We start from the raw sequence: 27090 nt of genomic DNA on the forward strand, positions 1-27090 counted from the left end.
AGTCCCCGCCCGGAGATCCGAATGGGGGGCTATTTTACCTCCGGAATATTTTACCCAAGAGTACGCCATCATCATTTAATCATACAGTAAAAGCTGCATGCCCTCGGGAAAAATTACGGCCGTAGTTTCCCCTTGCTTTCAGCCGTTCTGATATGGATGTAATAATGTAATACGACACACTGTACTACATGCATGTGAACAACGTATTTCCACTGCAAGCTAGAAACAGTCGAAAAGCAGTCACAAATAACAATGTTTTAATTGGTTCGCCGTGATGAGAAAAAGCATTTCAATTGTTGCATGGACATTATCAGCATTAATAAACTAATTATACAACAACAGCCTACACAAATGAAGAATATGGTCGGTATTATTACGAAAGTAGGAATATCCTAAAAGAGTGTTATGATTAGATATATTTAATTTGTTGAAATGTGCTGCTGACAAAGGCAGATCTACTTTCATGACAATGTTTTTCGAACTCCATCTCACAAGGCACGCATGGCTAGCTTGTGCATTCCTGTCGCGCGCATTATCCTTCGCTGCTGACAATACACTGACCATTGTGTTGTGCGACAGATCAATTGTTTATTTTTCTCAATAACAACTATTTTCTTCGCGATCACGCATTGTCAGTTTGGCAAGCCGTAGGTGAGTAACCAGTGTGTGGTATGTGGCTATCATTTCGCCTGAAAGAACGCTCGTCATTATTTTGATGCTGCTCAGATCAAGAGAAGGAATAAAATCCTTTGGTAAGTTTCCATTCCAGTCACTCAGTGATAAAAAAACGATGGGTTACGGGGATTCCACAAAAATTCCAACAGAATTGCCGATCTGTTTTTGTGTGAGTTGTTAACCTTTTCTCATTCGAAGAAGCATCACCATTTATGAGTAAAGGCCACATTTCTCTTGGTGACTGGTTCAATTGTACTTCCTTTGTCACAATGTAATTTGCCAAACTCATCTCACAGTAGTTACTGAGACAGAATTCCTAAACGGAGGGCCTCATTAAACAAGTTATTGGCCATCACAGAGCTCAATCGCTTACGAAAAACCTCATAGTATCGGTTTGCAGTAACATAAAAGAAGAAATTTCATGTTTATTTTTATACTAGGAAGCTCTTGTTTCGCTAGCTGTCGATAACTCTTAAAAAATTAGTCACTGTAGTGAAATAAATAAAAAAGGAAGTATAAGTAGCGATATATCGCCATAGATAAGAAAGTTCCGTGTGCTTAAGAGTTGGCAAAACACTCTCCTCCTTGTGTGCTATCATTCGCCAAACTTTCGTTTCGATGTCTCGAGTGGTTTGGGAGATACGAGAGATGTTGCGAGTATTTCATTCTGGCGGGCGTGAGATCGGAAGAGAGCGCGCTACATGGGATCCATTTTCTCGAGATCGGAGGCAGATAGAGACCTCCTCCCAAGACTAAACAAAAATTCAGCATGTTAGCTAAATTTCATACGCAGCAACATATGGTGTAATACGCACCAAACGCAAAATCATAGCGACCCCTAATTTTCGTTGCCAACTTATTGAGTTTTGCGTAGTGTCTTACTAAAACGTGTACATCACAATAAGAATGGTCATTAGCGAGGTGATGGGCACTTCGTCACGACGCTGAGATATAACGCTACAAGTAAGGCAAGAATCATATATTTTCAGAGAATAGTTTGTGTAAAATCGTTTGAGAAAGATAAGAGGTTGCGCGCGCTTCGGTTCAGTCAGCGCAGAGCGTCGCCAGTCGGCGTGTGCGAAGTATGGTGGTACGCGTCGCAATATACGCTGGACCCGCGCGACCCGTGCGGCACGTGCGTGTCGCGCTGTAGTCTAGTGTCACGTCACACGTGCTGTACGCTTCTCAATTTGCGCCTAGCCTAACAGTCTTGTTACTTCTCGGGCCAAATCCCGCAGCTTGGCTCCAGATCAGTTCTGCTGGGTTCATACTGCAACGGCACAGTATCAAATGTGAAAATACAGCATTTGTATGATGTGTTGATGCTGTGAAAATGATTGTTTTTCATGTTTCTACGATACTTATCTGCCTCTGTGGTATAAGGCTGTGGACAGAGTGCAAATAAAGAGGATTTAGCAGTGAACACATAGTGTGTTATGGGGCAGCCACTCTGTTGTATATATAATTCAAAAGCCAAGATCGCTTAAACACTGTTTCCTAGATGACCGGTTTCAACACACTAAAGGTGCCATCATCAGATCTGTGAAGATATGACAGGTCTGAGGGAGGGCTTACAGGAGTTACACTATATATAGTACTGTTAGTACAGCATCACATACCTGAATGTAGATTAACATTCATAAACCATCTCGATATATCGACACATGAGGGGGACCAGCTGATATCAAATCTTTTTTGCAGAAATAAAAATTCAAAAAACAACTGCTCATTTTTATTTCTGCGACAATGATTTTGTATCAGCTGGTCTGCATCATGTGTCGTTATATCCAAATGATTTATGCATGTTAAGCTACATTCAGGTATCTGGTACTGTACTAACAGTACTATATACAGGGTCTTACAAAAAGGTGCGGCCAAACTTTCAGGAAACATTCCTCACACACAAATAAAGAAAATATGTTATGTGGACATGTGGCCGGAAACAAAGCAAAATATACGAACTGAGTAGTCCAAGGACCTCTCATTCCGGAGCTGCTCACGCTAACCACGGGACCACGGCGCTCCTGAGCTCACAATATCCTTAATGTTGCCTATCTTGCACATGAACTACTCAGTTTGCATATTTTGCTTATTTTTTTCATAGTTCCACACAACTTCTTCCTGTTTTCTCGATTGATCTGTGTCCAGTTTTTCAAGGCCTATCCACTGTGCCAACTTACAACAAAATCTGAGGGATGTGCGATGGGGAGGTTCCCTTGTCATAGCCATTCGAACCATCGTTTTATGGATAATGCACGTCTTCTGGTTTCTAATTACATATTGGACCCGAAATTCATGTTTCCATTTCAAAGACAAATTATTAATTATCGATGTTTTATGAAAGACTGTTCATAAAACTTGTTTCAATGAAGAAAACACAATTTAATTTTTTAAGGCAAATGGTTCTAATGGCTCTGAGCAGCATGAGACTTAACTTTTAAGGTCATCAGTCACCTAGATCTTAGAACTACTTAAACCTAACTAACCTGAGGACATCACACACATCCATATCCGAGGCAGGATTCGAACCTGCGACCGTAGCGGTTGGGGGGGTTTCCAGATAGTAGCGCCTAGAACCGGTCGGCCACCCAGCCGGCTGAACGGATTATTGTGTCGCTGCAGTTGCCATACGGTAATAACAAAAGCAATGAGCGAAAGACTGCATTATTTCAGGACCATACAAAGTATCAAACGAGTTGTCAGACTTCACTAGTTTGTTAGGTTATTTGGTAGCGTGCGTCTTTGTTTGACGTGTTCGTCAAACACAGACGGCGTTTGACATATTTAAGAGCAATTTTGACTGCCGTCCGATTTGAGATGATGTCGGGCGGTTCTTGTGTTGATGATTAGGCACACACATGTAGCGAAGAAGATTTTCTCTCACTGCATTGTGAGTTCCCACAGTTGTGGAAAATACGATCACAAAAGTACACTACTGGCCATTAAAGTTGCTACACCAAGAAGAAATGCAGATGATAAACGGGTATTCATTGGACAAATATATTATACTAGAACTGACATTTGATTACATTGTCACGCAATTTGGGTGCATAGATCCTGAGAAATCAGTACCCAGAACAACCACCTCTGGCCGTAATAACAGCCTTGATACGCCTTGGCATTGAGTCAAACAGAGCTCGGATGTCGTGTACAGGTCATCAAGAGTAGTGACTGGCGTATTGTGACGAGCCATTTGCTCGGCCACCATTGACCAGACGTTTTCAGTTGGTGAGAGATCTCCAGAATGTGCTGGACAGGGCAGCAGTCGAACATTTCCTGTATCCAGAAAGGCCCGTACAGGACCTGCTTACATGCGGTCGTGCATTATCCTGCTGAAATGTAGGGTTTCACAGGGATCGAATGAAGGGTACAGCCACGGGTCGTAACACATCTGAAATGTAACGTCCACTGTTCAAAGTGCCGTCAGTGAGAACAAGAGGTGACCGAGACGTGTAACCGATGGCACCCCATACCATCACGCCGGGTGATACGACAGTATGGCGATGACGAATACACGCTTCCAATGTGCGTTCACCACGAACACGAATGCGACCATCGTGATGCTGTAAACATAACCTGGATTCATCCGAAAAAATGACATTCTGCCATTCGTTCACGAAGGTTCGTCGTTGAGTACACCATCGCAGGAGCTGTCTGTGATGCAGCGTCAAGGGTAACTGCAGCCGCGGTAAACGAGCTGATAGTCCATGCTGCTGCAAACGTCGTCGAACTGTTCGTGCTGATGGTTGTTGTCTTGCAAACGTCCCCATCTGTTGCCGGCCGTGGTGGTCTAGCGGTTCTAGGCGCGCAGTCCGGAACCGCGCGACTGCTACGGTCGCAGGTTCGAATCCTGCCTCGGGCATGGATGTGTGTGATGTCCTTAGGTTAGTTAGGTTTAAGTAGTTCTAAGTTCTAGGGGACTGATGACCATAGATGTTAAGTCCCATAGTGCTCAGAACCATTTGTCCCCATCTGCTGACTCAGGGATCGAGACGTGGCTGCACGATCCCTTACAGCCATGCGGATAAGATACCTGTCATCTCGACTGCTAGTGATACGAGGTCGTTGGGACCCAGCACGGCGTTCCGTATTACCCTACTGAACCCACCGATTCCATATTCTTCTAACAGTCATTGGATCTCGACCAACGCGAGCAGCAATGTCGCGATACGATAAACCGCAATAGCGATAGGCTACAATCCTACCTTGATCAAAGTCTGAAACTGGATGGTACGGATTTCTCCTCCTTACGCGAGGTATCACAACAACGTTTCACCAGGCATCGCCGGTCAACTGTTGTTTGTGCATTAGAAATCGTTTGGAAACTTTCCTCATGTCAGCACGTTGTAGGTGTCGTCACCGGTGCCAACCTTGTGTGAATGCTCTGAAAAGCTAATCATATGTATATGACAGCATCTTCTTCCTGTCGGTTGAATTTCGCGTCTGTAGCACGTCATCTTCGTGTAGCAATTTTAATGGCCAGTAGTGTATATGAATAAAAGCTAAGAGCGCAGGCAGTTGCCGAAATGGTAGAGGAGTAAAATTTAAGATATGGAAGCTCTCCCGTTCTTTCATGGGCGAAGTGCACAGCATGCTTCTTCCAGGGTGAGAATTATTCAACTATATTATATAAAATCGTCATAACTTCTGAACGGCACTTTGTTTTACAGGTCCCTCTCGATCACACTAATTTTCACACTTCACTATTACCGGTTTCGGATACTGCCATCTTCAGATCTGTTACAAACAAAAACTGTGAGTAACCAACTAAGTTCAGTTTGCTGACGCTACGTCTATAAAAGTCCTGGTCCTATATAAGAAAGAGAAAAAGTGTTTACGTGATTAACAGTCATGTATACCAGCCCCACATACTATAAATTATTCCGATGTACGAGGCTGAGTCAATTGAAAACTTTCAATATTTTTTTTAATATTATTTATTGTGCAGAAGTGGTACAAAGCTGTATCACTTATCAACATAATCTACCCCATGCTCAATGCAAGTCCTCCAGCGCTTTCAAGGTGCATAAATTCCTTTAGAAAAATTTTTTTTCGGTAGTCCGCGCAACCACTCATGCACCGTGTGGTGTACCTCTTCATCAGAACTGAACTTCTTTCCACCCATTGCGTCTTATAGTGGTCCAAACATATGGAAATCACTTGGGGCAAGGTGTGGTGAGTATGGTGGATGAGGAAGACACTCAAAATGCAGGTCTGCAATTGTTGTACGGGCAGTGTGGGGCCTTGCATTGTCATGTTGCAAAAGGACACCTGCTGACATCAATCCACGTCGCTTTGATTTGATTGCAGGCCGCAGATGATTTTTTAGGACATCTGTGTATGATGCACTGGTGACAGTGGTCCCTCTAGGCATGTAATGCTCCAAAATGACGCCTTTTTCGTCCCAAAAGACAGTCAGCATAACCTTCCCTGCTGATGCTTCTGTTCGAAACTTCTTCGGTTTTGGTGTTGAGGAATGGCGCCCATCATTGCTCGCTCTCTTCGTTTCCGGTTGGTGGAAGTGAACCCAGGTTTCGTCCCCAGTAACGATTCTTGCGAGGAAGCCATCACCTTCTCGTTCAAAGCGCCGAAGAAGTTCTTCACAAGCATCAACACGTCGTTCTCTCATTTCAGGAGTCAGCTGCCGTGGCACCCATCTTGCAGACGCTTTGTGAAACTGGAGCACATCGTGCACAGTGTGGTGTGCTGACCCGTGACTAATCTGTAAACACACTGTAATTTCAGTGTCACTCGACGGTTTTCCTTCACTATGGCTTCAACTGCTGCAATGTTCTGTGGAGTCACAACTCGTTATGCCTGACCTGGACGAGGAGCATCTTCCACTGAAGTCACACCATTTGCCAACTTCCTACTCCTTTCGTAGACTTGCTGCTGTGACGAACATGCATCACCGTACTGAACCTTCATTGGTCGATGAATTTCAATAGGTTTCACACCTTCACTACGCAAAAACCGAATGACAGAACGCTGCTCATCCCTGGTGCAAGTCGCAAGTGGGGCGGCCATCTTTATACCGATACTGCGACGGTGTGTGTGCATCTGCACTATGCTGCCAACTACAGGCCATTCTCCACGCTGTTTGTAGCACGCTTACCAACTTACAGGATAACGGCGAGAAATTTCAATTTGTTATTGCAAATTTAAGGTTTTCATTTGACTCGCCCTCGTAGTATCAACGTCAAACCAAACGTGTTGGTACATAGGAAGTACTGGTGATAATCAGAATGCGCCTGGTATTTCTACAAGGAAACTGTGGCCAGCACACGGCACTATAGTTAGGGTACATGATTAACCAGTATCGAAATGTAACGGTTGAAATGCAGTAGCCGAAACCAGTAATAGTGAAGTGTAAAACTTTGTGTGATCGAGACGGACCAGTAAAATAGAGTGGCCTTTATGTCTTCAATTGATAACTTCTGATCGGGTTGCGTTAGCACATTCAAATTTCACGGTTGGCCGCGGGGCATGACGGCAATTAGTACGGTTTGGTTTAGCGATGAAGCCCACTTTCATATGGACGGGTTCGCCAATAAGCAAACTAGCGCATTTGGGCGACTGAGAATTCGCATTTCGCGATCGAGAAGTCTCTTCATCCTGAACTGGTGACTATGGGGTCTGCAGCGTCCAGTCATGGAATAATCGGTGAGATATTCCTTGATGGCACGATGACTGCCGAAGGTTTTGGAAGGTGATTTCATCCTCATTATCCAAAGTGACCCTGATTTCGCCAAGATGCGATTCATGCTAGACGGAGCTCGACCCCATCGAAGCAGGAGAGTGTTTCGTGTCCTGGAGGAGCACTTTGGGGCCCGCATTCCGGCTCCAGGGTACCCTGAGGCCGCTGGCGTGGGCCTAGATTGGGCGCTATATTCTCCGGATGTGGAAACATGTGACTCATATTTCCGGGGCCATGTTAAAGACAAGGTGTACTGCAATAATCCCAGAATCTTTTTGTTGTCCTGAAAACAGCCATCCAGGAGGTCATCGACAGCATCGATGTTCTGACACTTCAGCGGCGGGTCATGCAGAGTATCGATTTTCGTCTGCGCCTCATCATCGTCTATGATGACACGCATATTGAACATGCATAAGCTAAATCTGGATATCTGTAGTGACGTTTACATGCTGAATAAAGTGTGTGCACGCTGTAGTCTGTAACTAATTTACGTTTTCTCATATAGTTGATTACGTGTCACCCTGTATCTACATCTACATTGAAAGGGTACAGTACCGCCCGACATTGAAAATAGGTACAACATACTTCATTATTTTTGTCATAACAACACATTTTTTTGTAAAATAACTCAATTTCAATTAATACAGCGAAGCCGGATACCAGTGTGGGAAAGAATGACAATTTATTTATTTAATTGATCACATGTGCACTCCCACAAAATAAATCCCTACATCCAATTTGGTGAGATCTGTGAAATGAATGAATGTATGGTCGTCTGCTAACCGCAGATAGTGAATGTGAATAGATGATCATCTTTGAGACGATCCTTTGGCCACCTTTGGTGGGACCAAAGAGATGAAATTTACCTGAGCTTTGAGCGCCTGAAATGTGGCTGACCAATACGGTAGCAAGGTGCTCCCCCACTTCGGCAGAGGTGCGAGAGGACCTGAAGAACGGCCATGTTTCAGCACTCTGCCGCTGGATCTTGTGTTGTTAAGACCTGTCTTAGGTGTGCTCCGTAAAGACAAAAGAGTGGAGACATGGTATGCATGTAGAATACTTAAGAGTGGTTTGAAAAAATAATTTCTCTATTTCAGGAACTTTTGTGGGGAGAATTAAATGTCAGGCAGGTAATATTAATGGGATCGTAGTAATCTTCGAAAGTGACCAACGGTCACAATGGAACCACGTGTAGTAATAAGTTGAAATACTTCTGTGTGCTTAAGTTAAGCTGAATTACTAGCGTGTGTACTATAAGTTGAAATATTTAAGAAACAGCGTGTGCAGGACTTGAAATTAGAGGCGAGTACTTCCACGTGGTGAGTACTGTGTGAGTCTCAATCTGTGTATGAGACAAAGGATAAAGAGAAGTACTCGTCCACGGTATCAGTTGAGGACTCGTGTGTGTGATGAATATGTTCTTAATATTACTTTGCGTGATATGTTTCCGTGTGACGCTTGATTCAAACTATAATACTCTGAGAGGGAAGTAAGGTGAGTCAGCCGTCTATCCAGCAACGCCACTTGGCTTGCGTTGCACGGGAAGACGTGCATATATCTCCAGAGTTCATAGTAGGAAAGTAGAATTACGAAGTGGTGCAGTGTCGTGTGAAACTAGGATAAATATTAATTGAAGTCGGAAAGCTGAAAGTGATAATGTTGTGACTATTCCCTGTGTTGTATTTCATGTTGTACAGTGGTGTATGTCATGTAATTTAAGTATGTGTGGTTTGCATGGGAGAGTAGCAAGGTAGTTTCAGAGGTAGTGGGTTATGCGTGTTCCTTTTGTACCGCTCGGTCTGGAGGAAAGTTTCGTGATGATGGTCGTGAGAGTTGAAGTGTGAGATATAGAAAAAGATCCACCATCCTACCCAGAAAGTGCACTGTAGAGTTAAATAATTACGAGACCATAAGGTAGAGAATCACCAATGTTAAGCCATCCCCACTGGGCGGAATTTCTCATGTGTTATTGTTGTGGGTTATAGAATTTGTGTGTTTAGGTTATAGAATTTATCGGAATAAATAAGATAGTGAAAAGAAAAAGATTGGTGGCCTTTTCCTTCAAATTGTATGTTGTCATGATATCCAGAATTTATAATGTGTGCGCCACTCATATTCAGTGCGATGGCCACGTGTTGATAAAAGCCCTTAAACAAAAAAAGAAAATGTGGTATTGCCAGTGCGTAGTGAACAGTCAGAGTTGTGCAAATTACTAATAATCAGATGTGCGTTGTCCGTTTCCGTTGCGTAATATTCAGACAGGAGAATAATTTGTAAATTAATTGTGAGTACGAGAGTCCATGTTACTCGATAAATAAGAATGAGTCCACTCGCTTGGCAGACCACTCATCTTGCAGGCCTGACTGCTTGATGCCACAGTATGAGCAAGGCATGTGGGTGCCTCTCAACATCTACGTGATTACTTTGCTATTCGCAATAAAGTACCTTTCAGAGGATTGGATGAACCACCTTCAAGCCGTCTCTCTACCGTTCCACTCCTGAACGGCGCACGCGACAAACGAGCGTTTACATTATTCTGTTCGACCCCAGATTGATTTTATTTTACCGTGATGATCGTTTCTCCCTATGTATGTGAGTGCCAACAGAATGTTTTCGCAATCAGAGGAGAAAACTGGTGACAGAAATTTCATAAGATCCCGTCACAACGAGAAACGCCTTTGTTTTAATGATTGCCACTCCAATTCACGTATCATGTCTATGGCACTATCTCCCCTATTTCGCGACAATACAAAACGAGCTCCCCTTCCTTGAAAGTTTTAGTTGTCGTCCGTCAGTCCCACCTGATGCGGATCCCACACCGCACAGCAATACTCCAGAATAGGGCGGACAAGCGTGGTTTCATTAGTAGATCTGTTGCACCTTCTAAGTGTTCTGCCAATGAATCGCAGTGTTTCGTTTGCTCTACCCATAACATTATCTATGTGATCGTTCCAATTTAGGTTATTTGCAATTGTAATCCATAAGCATTCAGTTGAATTTACAGCCTTCACATTTGCTTGACTTATCGCGTAATCGAAATTTAGCGGATTTCTTTTAGTACTCGTGTGAATAACATCACACTCTTCTTTATTCAGGGTCAATTGCCGCTTTTCGCACAATACGGATATCTTATCTACTTCATTTTGCAATTCGTTTTGGTCATTTGACGAGTTTATAAGACGGTAAATGACAGCATCATCTGTAAACAATCTAAGACGGCTACTCAGATTGTCTCCTATGTCGTTAATATAGATCAGGAACAATGAGGGCCTATAAAACATCCTTGGGGAACGCCGGATATTACTTCTGATTTACTCGATGGGTTTCTATTACTACGAACTGTGACCTTTGTGACTGGAAATCACGAATCCGGTCCTACAACTGAGGCGACATTCCATACGCACGCAGTTTGGTTAGATGTCGCTTGTGAGGTGCAGTGTCGAAAGCTTTCTGGAAATCTAAAAATATGGAATCAATTTGACGTCGCCTGTCGATAGCACTCATTACTTCATGAGTATAAAGAGCTAATTATGTCTCACAAGAATGATATTTTCTGAATCCGTGCTGACTATGTGTCAATAAATCGCTTTCATAATGTCCAATGGTCAAATGTGTGTGAAATCTTATGGGACTTAACTGCTAAGGTCATCAGTCCCTAAGGTTACACACTACAGAACCTAAATTATCCTATGGACAAAAACACACACCCATTCCCGAAGGAGGACTCGAACCCCCGCCGGGGCCAGCCGCACAGTTCGAATACAGTATATGTTGTGATACAGTATATGTTAGTGATACGAGCCTGTAATTCAGCGGACTCCTCCTATTTCCCTCTCTGGGTATTGGTTTGACTTGAGCAATTTCCCAGTCTTTAGGTGCGGATGTTTCTGTGAGCGAGCGATTGTGTATAATTGCTAAATAAGAAGCTATTGTATCAGCATACTCTGAAAGAAACCTGACTGGTATACAATCTGGACCGGAGGCCTTGCCTTTATTGAGTGATCTAAGCTGCTTTGCTACACCGAGGATATCTACTTCTATGTTTCTCATCTTGGCAGTTGTTCTTGATTGCAATTCAGGAATATTTACTTCGTCTTCTTTGGTGAAGGAGTTCCGGAAAACCGTGTTTAATAACTCTGCTTTAGTGACACTGTCATCAGTGACATCACCGTTGTTATCGCGCAGAGAAGGTATTGATTGCGTCTTGCCACTGGTGCGCTTTATGTATGACCAGAATCTCTTTGGGCTTCCTGCCAGATTACGAGACAGAATTTCGTTGTGGAATTTATTTAAAACCATCTCGCTCTGAAGTACGTTCTACACTCCTGGAAATTGAAATAAGAACACCGTGAATTCATTGTCCCAGGAAGGGGAAACTTTATTGACACATTCCTGGGGTCAGATACATCACATGATCACACTGACAGAACCACAGGCACATAGACACAGGCAACAGAGCATGCACAATGTCGGCACTAGTACAGTGTATATCCACCTTTCGCAGCAATGCAGGCTGCTATTCTCCCATGGAGACGATCGTAGAGAAGCTGGATGTAGTCCTGTGGAACGGCTTGCCATGCTATTTCTACCTGGCGCCTCAGTTGGACCAGCGTTCGTGCTGGACGTGCAGACCGCTTGAGACGACGCTTCATCCAGACCCAAACATGCTCAATGGGGGACAGATCCGGAGATCTTGCTGGCCAGGGTAGTTGACTTACACCTTCTAGAGCACGTTGGGTGGCACGGGATACATGCGGACGTGCATTGTCCTGTTGGAACAGCAAGTTCCCTTGCCGGTCTAGGAATGGTAGAACGATGGGTTCGATGACGGTTTGGATGTACCGTGCACTATTCAGTGTCCCCTCGACGATCACCAGTGGTGTACGGCCAGTGTAGGAGATCGCTCCCCACACCATGATGCCGGGTGTTGGCCCTGTGTGCCTCGGTCGTATGCAGTCCTGATTGTGGCGCTCACCTGCACGGCGCCAAACACGCATACGACCATCATTGGCACCAAGGCAGAAGCGACTCTCATCGCTGAAGACGACACGTCTCCATTCGTCCCTCCATTCACGCCTGTCGCTACACCACTGGAGGCGGGCTGCACGATGTTGGGGCGTGAGCGGAAGGCGGCCTAACGGTGTGCGGGACCGTAGCCCAGCTTCATGGAGACGGTTGCGAATGGTCCTCGCCAATACCCCAGGAGCAACAGTGTCCCTAATTTGCTGGGAAGTTTCGGTCCGGTCCTCTACGGCACTGCGTAGGATCCTACGGTCTTGGCGTGCATCCGTTCGTCGCTGCGGTCCGGTCCCAGGTCGACGGGCACGTGCACCTTCCCCCGACCACTGGCGACAACATCGATGTACTGTGGAGACCTCACGCCCCACGTGTTGAGCAATTCGGCGGTACGTCCACCCGGCCTCCCGCATGCCCACTATACGCCCTCGCTCAAAGTCCGTCAACTGCACATACGGTTCACGTCCACGCTGTCGCGGCATGCTACCAGTGTTAAAGACTGCGATGGAGCTCCGTATGCCACGGCAAACTGGCTGACACTGACGGCGGCGCTGCACAAATGCTGCGCAGCTAGCGTCATTCGACGGCCAACACCGCGGTTCCTGGTGTGTCCGCTGTGCCGTGCGTGTGATCATTGCTTGTACCGCCCTCTCGCAGTGTCCGGAGCAAGTATGGTAGGTCTGACACACCGGTGTCAATGTGTTCTTTTTTCCATTTCCAGGAGTGTATATTTCGAACTTCTGCAAAGCTTTCATAAGCGACGCAGATGGCGCTGAGTGGAGTAATTTAGTACCAGACACGTGGGGTCGCAAGTATCGGGAAATACGCCAAAAGCGGATGACAAATGCTGAGCATGTGACGTCACCAGATGTCGCATCTCGCTGCAGGTGCAGCGGTGGAGCCTGTCGGTCTCTCGCGCTGGTCATCCCAGCCCAGGTCAAGTGCGTATTCGCGTCGCTGTGGCTCGGGGCCAACGTGAGCTGCTTTAGCGCGCGGGGTTCGAGTCTTGCGTTTGGCTCACAGCATTTCCTTCACTGCATTAGACAGCTGTGTGTGCTTACATTTCGAGTCATTTGCGACCCCCATGTGTCTTGTATTATATTACTTATCTTCAGCAACATCTACGGGGTGTTCAAAAAGTCTCTCCGCAGTGCCGTACGATTATTAGCCGCGCGTGCCGTGTGATTTTTCGCCTGCCTGGGTTACTTCCCTTGAAGTGGACTCTCCCAACATTCCGCTGTTTCGTTTATCTCAGCGAGCGTCAGTAGTAAGGTTGGTGTGTGTCGTTACGTGTTGACGTAAACGTTTAAATTTGGTTCCTTTGTTCGTTTGTTTCGTTTTTGTCTTGAAATGCTAACCATTGAAGAAGGTGTGTTTTTAGTCGAACAAGTGTCAAAGCTGGCCGTAAATAAACAGTTTCAATTCGTCAAACATATAATTCAGTTTTCCCGGAGACAACACTCCCACATCGCGATGCTGTGCGAGATTCGATTAACAAATTTCGAAAAAAGGGTTCAGTGACAGATGCACCGAGAAGTGCTCGTCCTAGAGTTTTGTCTGAGATTAACTGCTCGATATTTCCGATAAAATGTCCACGAATAAGAACAAGTCAGTAAGAAAATTCGCTCAGGAAATCTATGTTACTGTCGGGACGGCCCACACAGCTACAAGGAGAAAATTTGAACTTTTCCCATACAAAGTGAGAATCGTGCAAAAACTGAAAAATACTAATCATGGCAAGAGACTGCATTATTGTCGATGGTTCAAAAATTTCGTTCAACAAAATGGAAGGGATATTCTTAATGAAATGTTTTACACTGATGAGGCGTGCTTTCACTTATCCGTGTACATGAACTCGCAAAATTCCCGTACGTGTAGTACTGCAAATCCATCGTGTATTCATGAGGAACCACTTCGTTCTGTGACAATAGGAGTTTGGAATGCAATTTCTAAACGTCGGATTGTGGGTCCCATATTTTTCAACGAAACAGTAAACGCACAACGATACTGCAGTGATATTCTGTACCCATTCACAGGAGAACTTGTGTTGAATGAAATACTGATCGGTTATTTTCAACATGATGGTGCAGCCGCGCATACAGCTCGCGTTTCAATGTCCCTGCCTGCTGACGTTTTTGGTTATCGCATAATTTCACAGGGACTTTGGGCTCCACGATCGCCTGACTTTTCTTCTGAGGTACAGCGAAAGCAACTGTCTATAAAAAACGTCCAAAATCCATCGATGAACTGAAAACTGCATTATCCACTTTCACTGCTTCTGTTACGGAAGAAATGTTACAGCTTGTGTTTGGAAACATGATTAGACGAATTGAATTGTGTATTCAACAACAGGGGGGACAAAATGGTTCAAATGGCTCTGAGCACTATGGGACTCAACTTCTGAGGTTATCAGTCCCCTAGAACTTAGAACTACTTAAACCTAACTAACCCAAGGACATCACACACATCCATGCCCGAGGCAGGATTCGAACCTGCGACCGTAGCGCTCGCCCGGTTCCAGACTGTAGCGCCTAGAACCGCACGGCCACTCCGGCCGGACAGGGGGGACACTTTCAACATTTAATGTGAAAATTTGTAAGTAAAAACGAATATTTAATAAATTAATAACTTGAATTTCACTCGGTTTCATTTCGGTGTATTGACTGCGACATACGGCACCTGCGGCTAACAATCATACGGCCCTGCGGAGAGACTTTCTGAACACCCCGTATGTCGCTTTTGACAGTTTCTATATGTAAATAAGAATCGCCCTGTATGTTCCCGCAATGTGTTATTTTAATGAACTTCCATTAGGGGACCAGGCAGAAGAGAACAGAGTTTCGCTTAACCGTGTCTTTTTCAGTGTGACTGCGCAGTGATTCTGACAAGTCTGTGTAAACAAAAATAATTTGCCGCATGTATTAAAGATCATCACCTGAGAACAGCTTCGGCGATTTGGCTGTTTCTTCTTTTGTGCTTGTAATTGTCAGGATAGGGTTTATATGAAAAAAACTTTTTGCAAAAAACCTCCAGAAAAGTCAGAAATAAAAATAAATTGTGAGAGATAATCACTTGATAACGGGTCGATCGATTTGGTTGACGTTTTCTTTTATTTTCGTAATTGTGGATGGTAAAGGTATTTTTGGTTCAAAAAAGAAAATAAAAAAAATGTGTTCAGTTTGGCTTCTGCTGTCACATCTTTTGATAACAAAAAGAAATCAGTTGGGCAGTTATGTATGAAAATATTGAATACATATGTAATATATAGAGGAGAAATGTTATTACCGAAAATCTCCAAAATTTTTTTAACGATTTACTACAAAGTTTTACATGATTCGGTCGGACATAGGCAGATAGACTATACATTTTTGTAATATATATAATATATACACCTAAATGTAATATGCAAATGGAGAAGCGTTATTACGACAAATCTCGAAAAGTTCTTGACCGATTTACTTTCAATCTTTACACGGTAATCTAATGAACACTTGGGCAGAGATAAGCTATATATTTTGTAACATATTACAGATGTAAGTACATATGTAATACATAAAGAGGGACCGTTTCTCCCAAAAATGTAGAAAAGGTCTTGACGGATTTACTCCAGTTTTTAGACGATATTCTACTGAATGTTGATACGGGAGTGGACACACAGAGAGAGAGAGGGAGGGTGGGGAGAGGAGATGATAAGATGAATAGAGGAGGAGGAGGAAGTTAGGGACAGAGAGATGGGAGAAGAGGAGATGTATGGAGAGAGAGGTGGATGAGAAGATACGCAGAGAGAGGAGGGGGAGAGGGCAAGAATTTAGGATGTACACGCAAGTCCCATAAATATTTACCAATTGGGAAGGATTGCCAGATTTACTGTTTTCACTATTGTCGGAATCATCAGCTTTTGAGTGTAAATATTTCCGTCAGCAGTTTTTCATTGTTATATTTATCCCTCAATCTCAAGCATTCCGTTCACCACCGCTTTTTTCTCTCCACATAGTGCTGAAGTCGGTGCAAGAAAATGCTGTGTTACAGACATTGGCAATAGTGAAACTTCCTGGCACATTGAAACTGTGTGCCGGACCGAGACTCGAAATCAGGACCTTTGCCTTTCGCGGGCAAGTGCTCTACCGACTGAGCTACCCAAGCACGACTCACGCCCCGTCCTCACAGCTTTACTTCTGCCAGTACCTCGTCTCCTACCTTCCAAACTTTACAGAAGCTCTCCTGCGAAGCTTGCAGAACTAGCACTCCTGAAAGAAAGGATACTGCGGAGACATGGCTTAGCCACAGCCTAGGGGATGTTTCCAGAATGAGATTTTCACTCTGCAGCGCAGTGTGCGCTGATATGAAACTTCCTGGCTGATTAAAACTGTGTGCCGGACCGAGACTCGAACTCGGGACCTTTGCCTTTCGCGGGCAAGTGCTCTACCAACTGAGCTACCCAAGCACGACTCACGCCCCGTCCTCACAGCTTTACTTCTGCCAGTACCTCGTCTCCTACCTTCCAAACTTTACAGAAGCTCTCCTGCGAACCTTGCAGAACTAGCACTCCTGAAAGAAAGGATACTGCGGAGACATGGCTTAGCCACAGCCTAGGGGATGTTTCCAGAATGAGATTTTCACTCTGCAGCGCAGTGTGCGCTGATATGAAACTTCCTGGCTGATTAAAACTGTGTGCCGGACCGAGACTCGAACTCGGGACCTTTGCCTTTCGCGGGCAAGTGCTCTACCAACTGAGCTACCCAAGCACGACTCACGCCCCGTCCTCACAGCTTTACTTCTGCCAGTACCTCGTCTCCTACCTTCCAAACTTTACAGAAGCTCTCCTGCGAAGCTTGCAGAACTAGCACTCCTGAAAGAAAGGATACTGCGGAGACATGGCTTAGCCACAGCCTAGGGGATGTTTCCAGAATGAGATTTTCACTCTGCAGCGCAGTGTGCGCTGATATGAAACTTCCTGGCTGATTAAAACTGTGTGCCGGACCGAGACTCGAACTCGGGACCTTTGCCTTTCGCGGGCAAGTGCTCTACCAACTGAGCTACCCAAGCACGACTCACGCCCCGTCCTCACAGCTTTACTTCTGCCAGTACCTCGTCTCCTACCTTCCAAACTTTACAGAAGCTCTCCTGCGAACCTTGCAGAACTAGCACTCCTGAAAGAAAGGATACTGCGGAGACATGGCTTAGCCACAGCCTAGGGGATGTTTCCAGAATGAGATTTTCACTCTGCAGCGCAGTGTGCGCTGATATGAAACTTCCTGGCTGATTAAAACTGTGTGCCGGACCGAGACTCGAACTCGGGACCTTTGCCTTTCGCGGGCAAGTGCTCTACCAACTGAGCTACCCAAGCACGACTCACGCCCCGTCCTCACAGCTTTACTTCTGCCAGTACCTCGTCTCCTACCTTCCAAACTTTACAGAAGCTCTCCTGCGAACCTTGCAGAACTAGCACTCCTGAAAGAAAGGATACTGCGGAGACATGGCTTAGCCACAGCCTAGGGGATGTTTCCAGAATGAGATTTTCACTCTGCAGCGCAGTGTGCGCTGATATGAAACTTCCTGGCTGATTAAAACTGTGTGCCGGACCGAGACTCGAACTCGGGACCTTTGCCTTTCGCGGGCAAGTGCTCTACCAACTGAGCTACCCAAGCACGACTCACGCCCCGTCCTCACAGCTTTACTTCTGCCAGTACCTCGTCTCCTACCTTCCAAACTTTACAGAAGCTCTCCTGCGAAGCTTGCAGAACTAGCACTCCTGAAAGAAAGGATACTGCGGAGACATGGCTTAGCCACAGCCTAGGGGATGTTTCCAGAATGAGATTTTCACTCTGCAGCGCAGTGTGCGCTGATATGAAACTTCCTGGCTGATTAAAACTGTGTGCCGGACCGAGACTCGAACTCGGGACCTTTGCCTTTCGCGGGCAAGTGCTCTACCAACTGAGCTACCCAAGCACGACTCACGCCCCGTCCTCACAGCTTTACTTCTGCCAGTACCTCGTCTCCTACCTTCCAAACTTTACAGAAGCTCTCCTGCGAACCTTGCAGAACTAGCACTCCTGAAAGAAAGGATACTGCGGAGACATGGCTTAGCCACAGCCTAGGGGATGTTTCCAGAATGAGATTTTCACTCTGCAGCGCAGTGTGCGCTGATATGAAACTTCCTGGCTGATTAAAACTGTGTGCCGGACCGAGACTCGAACTCGGGACCTTTGCCTTTCGCGGGCAAGTGCTCTACCAACTGAGCTACCCAAGCACGACTCACGCCCCGTCCTCACAGCTTTACTTCTGCCAGTACCTCGTCTCCTACCTTCCAAACTTTACAGAAGCTCTCCTGCGAAGCTTGCAGAACTAGCACTCCTGAAAGAAAGGATACTGCGGAGACATGGCTTAGCCACAGCCTAGGGGATGTTTCCAGAATGAGATTTTCACTCTGCAGCGCAGTGTGCGCTGATATGAAACTTCCTGGCTGATTAAAACTGTGTGCCGGACCGAGACTCGAACTCGGGACCTTTGCCTTTCGCGGGCAAGTGCTCTACCAACTGAGCTACCCAAGCACGACTCACGCCCCGTCCTCACAGCTTTACTTCTGCCAGTACCTCGTCTCCTACCTTCCAAACTTTACAGAAGCTCTCCTGCGAACCTTGCAGAACTAGCACTCCTGAAAGAAAGGATACTGCGGAGACATGGCTTAGCCACAGCCTAGGGGATGTTTCCAGAATGAGATTTTCACTCTGCAGCGCAGTGTGCGCTGATATGAAACTTCCTGGCTGATTAAAACTGTGTGCCGGACCGAGACTCGAACTCGGGACCTTTGCCTTTCGCGGGCAAGTGCTCTACCAACTGAGCTACCCAAGCACGACTCACGCCCCGTCCTCACAGCTTTACTTCTGCCAGTACCTCGTCTCCTACCTTCCAAACTTTACAGAAGCTCTCCTGCGAAGCTTGCAGAACTAGCACTCCTGAAAGAAAGGATACTGCGGAGACATGGCTTAGCCACAGCCTAGGGGATGTTTCCAGAATGAGATTTTCACTCTGCAGCGCAGTGTGCGCTGATATGAAACTTCCTGGCTGATTAAAACTGTGTGCCGGACCGAGACTCGAACTCGGGACCTTTGCCTTTCGCGGGCAAGTGCTCTACCAACTGAGCCGTGAGGACGAGGGGTGAGTCGTGCTTGGGTAGTTCAGTTGGTAGAGCACTTTCCCATGAAGGGCAAAGGTCCCGAGTTCGAGTCTCGGTCCGGCACACAGTTTTAATCAGCCAGGAGCTTTCACATCAGCGCACACTCCGCTGCAGAGTGAATATCTCATTCTGGATTGCCAATGGTGTCGAAGTACTTCGCGGCATCTGCTTCAAAAGTGAGGTTAAATATGACAAACTTTGCTGGTACGTCAGCTCACCTGTGTTAAACCGATAGACAGCAAAGAGCGAATTTCACAAACGAGTTTGATGTTTTACTGGGGCTTTGCGACTACAGTTCCCCCGTCTCGCTACCCCTTCCTCTCCCTTCCCCTCCCCCTCCTTCACCCCCTTGTCGCTCCCCCCCCCCCCCCCCCGTCCCACACACACACACTCCCCCTCCCCCGCCCATATTTGCGGTCACCGCTGACCGCACACCTCGCAGTGGGGGGGGGGGGAGGGGAGGGGGACACCGCACAAGGGACCTCCCTCCCACAGGGACACGCCGATCATTACGCCCGCTGCCCACTGGCCGCTACGCACACACGCGTGTGGAGTGCGTTAGCTCAGGGAACACAAACCTTGTCTGCCCGCGTACCCTGACCCAGCGTTTCAATCGCCCACTCACCTCATCTTACCGTCTACTGTAGCCATCCCATCCTGTTAACAGAGGCCACTGGTGACTCTGGAGGGCTGTAGGCCGCAGCGTGCCCCACTTCACGGGTGCAGCGTGTAGACGCGGCGCACTCGGCTTTGTTCGGTCCTTCTCGGAAGTTCATCGCACTTTTCGCAGCGTGACATCTCATTTACCACTGAGGTGCGGCAATTTTCATTCGGCCCAACTCTCAGAGTTCGGCAGAATCGTGGGGTCAGCGGTATTTACCCTTCGATATTTGTTCGTGGCATGAAGGACGCACTGGACTCGCATTCGGGAGGACGACGGTTCAATCCCGCGTCCGGCCATCCTGATTTAGGTTTTCCGTGATTTCCCTAAATCGCTCCAGGCAAATGCCGGGATGGTTCCTTTGAAAGGGCACGGCCGACATCCTTCCCCATCCTTCCCTAATCCGATGAGACCGATGACCTCGCTGTCTGGTCTCCTTCCCCAAAAAACAACAACAACACGAAGGACGTGGCAAACCTACGTTTCTAGCATTTGTAGACTTAGAGAAAGCTTTTGACAATTTTCACTGGAATACTCTCTTTCAAATTCTAAAGGTGGCAGGGGTAAAACACAGGGAGCGAACGGCTATTTACAATTTGTACAGAAATCAGATAGCAGTTATAAGAGTCGAGGGACATGAAAGGGAAGGGAGTGAGACAGGGTTGGAGCCTGTCCCCGATGTTATTCAATCGGTATATTGAGCAAGCAGTAAAGGAAACAAAATGAAAATCCGGAGTAGGTATTAAAATCCATGGAGAAGAAATAAAAACGTTGAGGTTTGCAGATGACATTGTAATTCTGTCAGAGACAGCAAACACTTGGAAGTGCAGTTGAACGGAATGGACAGTGTCTTGAAAGGAGGATATAAGACGAACATCAACAAAAGCAAAACGAGGATAATGGAATGTAGTCGAATTAAGTTGGGTGATGCTGAAGGAATTAGATTAGGAAATGAGACACTTAAATTAGTAAAGGAGTTTTGCTATTTGGGGAGCAAAATAAGTGACGATGGGCGAACTAGAGAGGATATAAAATGTAGCCTGACAATGGCAAAGAAAATGTTTCTGAAGAAGAGAAATTTGTTAACATCGAGTAAAGATTTAAGTGTCACGAAGTCGTTTCTGAAAGTATTTGTATGGAGTATAGCCATGTATGGAAGTGAAACATGGGCGATAAATAGTTTGGTCAAGAAGGGAATAGAAGCATTCGAAATGTGGTGCTACAGAAGAATGTTGAAGGTTAGGTGGGTACATCACGTAACTAATGAGAAGGTATTGAATAGGTTTGGGAAGAATAGAAGTTTGTGGCACAACTTGACTACAAGAAAGGATCGGTTGGTAGGACATGTTCTGAGGCATCAAGGGATCACAAATTTAGCATTGGAGGGTAGCGTGGAGGGTAAAAATCGTAGAGGGAGACCAAGAGATGAATACACTAAGCAGATTCAGAAGGATGCAGGTTGCAGTAGGTACTGGGAGATGAAAGAGCTTGCGTAGGAGAGAGTAGCATGGAGAGCTGCATCAAACCAGTCTCAGGGCTGAAGACCACAACAACAACAACAACAACAGTGCGGCATTTTTCATTCCGCCCAACTCCGGCAGAATCGTGGTATGATGAACGTTCAGCCAACGGCCTTGCCGCAGTGGTAACACCGGTTCCCGTCAGATCACCGAAGTTAAGCGCTGTCGGGCTGGGCTACCACTTGGATGAGTGACCATCCGGTCTGCCGAGCGCTGTTGGCAAGCGGGGTGCACTCAGCCCTTGTGAGGCAAACTGAGGAGCTACTTGGCTGAGAAGTAGTGGCTCCGGTCTCGTAAACTGACATAGGTCGGGAGAGCGGTGTTCAAAAAAATGGTTCAAACGGCTCTGAGCACTGTGGGTCTTAACATCTGAGGTCATCAGTCCCTAGAACCACTTAAACCTAACTAACCTAAGGGCATCACACACATCCAAGCCCGAGGCAAGATTCGAACCTGCGACAGTAGCGGTCGTTCAGTTCCAGACTGAAGAGCCTGGAACCATCTCGGCCACAACGGCCGCAGAGCGCTGTGCTGACGACATGCCCCTCTATATCCGCATCCAGTGACGCCTTTGGGCTTTGAGGATGACACGGCGGTCGGTCGGTACCGTTGGGCCTTCCAAGGCCTATTCGGACGGATTTTTTTTTATGAAGGACGTTCTCAGATCCAGTGGCTGTTTACACAAAAAGAGGCAGTCTAGCGATCAATCGTCGCAAGCCATTAAAAATGAATGTGAATGACGGAAGAAAGGAATTAGAATTCTCAAAAATGGTTCAAATGGCTCTGAGCACTATGGGACTCAACTGCTGAGGTCATCAGTCCCCTAGAACTTAGAACTAATTAAACCTAACTAACCTAAGGACATCACAAACATCCATGCCCGAGGCAGGATTACAACCTGCGACCGTAGCGGTCTTGCGGTTCCAGACTGAAGCGCCTTTAACCGCACGACCACTTCGGCCGGCTCGGCGTGGCCTTCTTCGGAACACACTAAAACTGTCTAACAAAGAGGGAGGTCATCAGTCCCCTAGAACTTAGAACTAATTAAACCTAACTAACCTAAGGACATCACAAACATCCATGCCCGAGGCAGGATTACAACCTGCGACCGTAGCGGTCTTGCGGTTCCAGACTGAAGCGCCTTTAACCGCACGACCACTTCGGCCGGCTCGGCGTGGCCTTCTTCGGAACACACTAAAACTGTCTAACAAAGAGGGAGGTCATCAGTCCCCTAGAACTTAGAACTAATTAAACCTAACTAACCTAAGGACATCACAAACATCCATGCCCGAGGCAGGATTACAACCTGCGACCGTAGCGGTCTTGCGGTTCCAGACTGAAGCGCCTTTAACCGCACGTGCACTTCGGCCGGCTCGGCGTGGCCTTCTTCAGAACACACTAAAACTGTCTAACAAAGAGGGAGGTCATCAGTCCCCTAGAACTTAGAACTAATTAAACCTAACTAACCTAAGGACATCACAAACATCCATGCCTGAGGCAGGATTACAGCCTGCGACCGTAGCGGTCTTGCGGTTCCAGACTGAAGCACCTTTAACCGCACGGGCACTTCGGCCGGCTCGGCGTGGCCTTCTTCGGAACACACTAAAACTGTCTAACAAAGAGGGAGGTCATCAGTCCCCTAGAACTTAGAACTAATTAAACCTAACTAACCTAAGGACATCACAAACATCCATGCCCGAGGCAGGATTACAACCTGCGACCGTAGCGGTCTTGCGGTTCCAGACTGAAGCGCCTTTAACCGCACGGGCACTTCGGCCGGCTCGGCGTGGCCTTCTTCGGAACACACTAAAACTGTCTAACAAAGAGGGAGGTCATCAGTCCCCTAGAACTTAGAACTAATTAAACCTAACTAACCTAAGGACATCACAAACATCCATGCCCGAGGCAGGATTACAGCCTGCGACCGTAGCGGTCTTGCGGTTCCAGACTGAAGCGCCTTTAACCGCACGGGCACTTCGGCCGGCTCGGCGTGGCCTTCTTCGGAACACACTAAAACTGTCTAACAAAGAGGGAGGTCATCAGTCCCCTAGAACTTAGAACTAATTAAACCTAACTAACCTAAGGACATCACAAACATCCATGCCCGAGGCAGGATTACAACCTGCGACCGTAGTGGTCTTGCGGTTCCAGACTGAAGCGCCTTTAACCGCACGGCCACTTCGGCCGGCTCGGCGTGGCCTTCTTCGGAACACACTAAAACTGTCTAACAAAGAGGGAGGTCATCAGTCCCCTAGAACTTAGACCTACTTAAACCTAACTAACCTAAGGACATCACACACATCCATGCCCGAGGCAGGATTCGAACCTGCGACCGTAGCAGTCGCGCTGTTCCGGACTGAGCGCCTTTAACCGCTCGGCCACAGCGCCCGGCTCCACGAGTTGATATTTTTCACCTTCACGAAGAGCTTGCAGTAGCTGTGTTTTGTACGACTTCACGTGTAAACGTCGACGCAACACACGCCAGACGGACATCGGGGTGATGTTGAGCTGCCGAGCTGCACGGCGAATCGATTTCTGCGGACTCCTCGTGAAACTGTGGCGGGTGCGCTGGACGTCTGTGTCAGACACTCGGGGACGGCCTGGCGATTTGCCTTTACACAAACAACATGTTCCTCGGAACTGTTCGTGCCTTCGACTAATGCTCTGTACTGTAGGAGGATCCACACCTCACCTAGTACGAAAGTCACGCTGAACAGTTGTTACTGACCCGCACTGAGAAAACATGGAACACGAAACGCTCTCTGTTGTCCCGACACTATTTTTAACTATAACTGTAGTGGGCGCACACTGCTGCTACCTAGCGGGAACCATGTAAAACTCGAGGATTTGCTGATTTTCCAACAACACTACGTTGTTCACGCAGATCTCTCAAATAACATAAATGGGTTGATTCTTTTTGATACACCGCGTGTATCGATATATTTTACAATATATCAATTTATATACCAGAGTGACATTTTCTCCGGTATATCGATATCGAAAGAGCAATATCGAATGCCCATATTATTGTTTTCAGATTATAATTTTTCCCAATTTCCGATAAATATTCGAAATTATCTTTTTCAAATTGCAGTAGAATGTAATTTTACTTTCACTGTGTAAAGGAGTTGTACTACTTTCAGAGCTTTCATTCTTTCTCTTTCATTGTGTAAAGCAAGTATAGATGGCACAGAGAAGAAGAACGATTGCACTGGGTGGGGAGGGGGGATGTGAATGGAATAACAGGGTATACGATGTGTTATGAATCAATGATGAACAAAAATCTAAATACCAAGACTGTTTTTTGCGACGGGGGAAGGGGGGGGGGGGGGAACGTGTGAGGGGAAATGCTGACGTATCGACGGTCGGCGAATTGCAAAGTTTAGCGTCTTCACGCAATTTTGACACTAAAAGTGCTGAGTCGCTGGCGTTTGCGGAAATGAAAGGAAAAAAAAGAAAAAAGAAAACAGGGAAGTCGACACGAAGTGTTCCGAACAAATCCGACAAGTGACGAAACCGAACGACGGTCCCATCGGAGATCTTTCATTGCGCAGCGTACATGCAGTTACCATTCGTAGCAACGAGTGAACGTGCATCGTTTTCCTTTCAATTCTTGCTGTAAGGGGGGATAAGCAGGCTGCTAGCTTGTTGATGTACAGAATATCTAATAATAAATCAATTCTTAAATATACAGCTCTAAAACCGGCAGTAAATCAGCAATGTGCAGCCGATGTTTCTTTGGCCGGTATTTTTTCCGTCGATATATCGATGTATGGATAACAGTTCTATTAACGCGCCAATGATATTTCGAAAATATGTAGTTTTGAAGACCAATGGATCATTTGTAGTCGCTCTCAATTACAAGCAACTAAGAACTACAGGAGAGGTAAAGTTAAAGTTTTGTGCTTCCGCTTTGCTATCCTCAACTTCAGTTCTCTTATCATACATTAGTCTCTGGCCACTAACTCTGTTATTTTTATTATGTAATAAGCGTCTTCCTACATGTGGCAGAAATCTTTAAAAATAATTCTTTGTTTCCTACTCATTGGCAATTATTGTTTTAACGCTATACACACGACGTGCAATGTACTCTATACGGCAAGGGAAGCTACAAAACTTTGTGTTAATGGATTGTTAGGAATCGTCAGCTTGCTTCTGCTCACGGCGACGCGAGATTGTTTACGTTTTACGCCAGAGCGCATCCCATTGTTGTTTGAAATTTAACTCCTCGGTATAAAACTGTCGGATTTCGAAGCTTGGAACCGTTTTATCTACATGTACGAGCGTTCTCTGTAAAATATTGTGAAGTGCATGGCAGAGGGTTCTCAGCACGCTGCCTCACATTGCCTTTTCTTCTGCCTCATTTCCCGTACGGAGTACGGCGATATGACCGCTCACTTAACCGCCTCTACAATCTGTCACTTCTCGTGTTCGTAGTCGCTACGGAAGCCGTACGTTGTGTTTTGTACTATGTTACTAAATAATTAATGTTATAAGCGTTCTTGAAACTTCGTCAGTAGGATTTCACAGCATACTTGTTAGACAGTTGCACCAGAATAGCTGCTTGTAATAATTAATCATTTTTACCCGTAGACTATACAAATCATAAAATACAAGCTCTCACAATACAGGAAAATACCAATGACAGGAAAATTTAAAATTAGAAATCTTTTGAGAGCAGCACTACCACAATGTTTTTAGAATTTAACAACAAAATTTATACCCAACCAGATTGTATCCATGGATAATAGTGTAGCAGGTCCATTAGCCGATACTTCCCTAAATTCTCTGGAAGAGAAATTTTTTAACTCAAACTGGACTGCTCATAACCAAATTGTATACTATTTTAGGTTATTGTTGTTGTGGTCTTCAGTCCTGAGACTGGTTTGATGCAGCTCTCCATGCTACTCTATCCTGTGCAAGCTTCTTCATCTCCCAGTACCTACTGCAACCTACATCCTACTGAATCTGCTTAGTGTATTCATTTCTTGGTCTCCCTCTACGATTTTTACCTTCCAATACTAAATTGGTGATCCCTTGGTGCCACAGAACATGTCCTACCAAACGATCCCTTCTTCTAGTCAAGGTGTGCCACAAATTTCTCTTTTCCCTAATTCTATTCAATACCTCTTCATTAGTTATGCGATCTACCCATCTAATCTTCAGCATTCTTCTGTAGCACCACATTTCGAAAGCTTCTATTCTCTTCTTGTCTAAACTGTTTATCGTCCCTGTTTCATTTCCATACATGGCTACACTCCATACAAATACTTTCACAGACGATTTCCTCACACTTAAATCTATACTCGATGTTAACAAATTTCTCTTCTTCAGAAACGCTTTC

The 27090-nt window shown here is 45.9% G+C and overlaps 1 pseudogene; it reads left to right on the top strand.

The window, feature by feature from the left end:
• Nucleotides 1-21850: 21850 nt before the first annotated feature.
• On the top strand, nt 21851-21968 carry LOC124720632 (annotated as a pseudogene).
• The last annotated feature ends 5122 nt before the right edge of the window (nt 21969-27090 follow it).

The sequence above is a fragment of the Schistocerca piceifrons genome, chromosome 11 (assembly GCF_021461385.2).
Source record: "Schistocerca piceifrons isolate TAMUIC-IGC-003096 chromosome 11, iqSchPice1.1, whole genome shotgun sequence".
NCBI lineage: Eukaryota > Metazoa > Arthropoda > Insecta > Orthoptera > Acrididae > Schistocerca > Schistocerca piceifrons.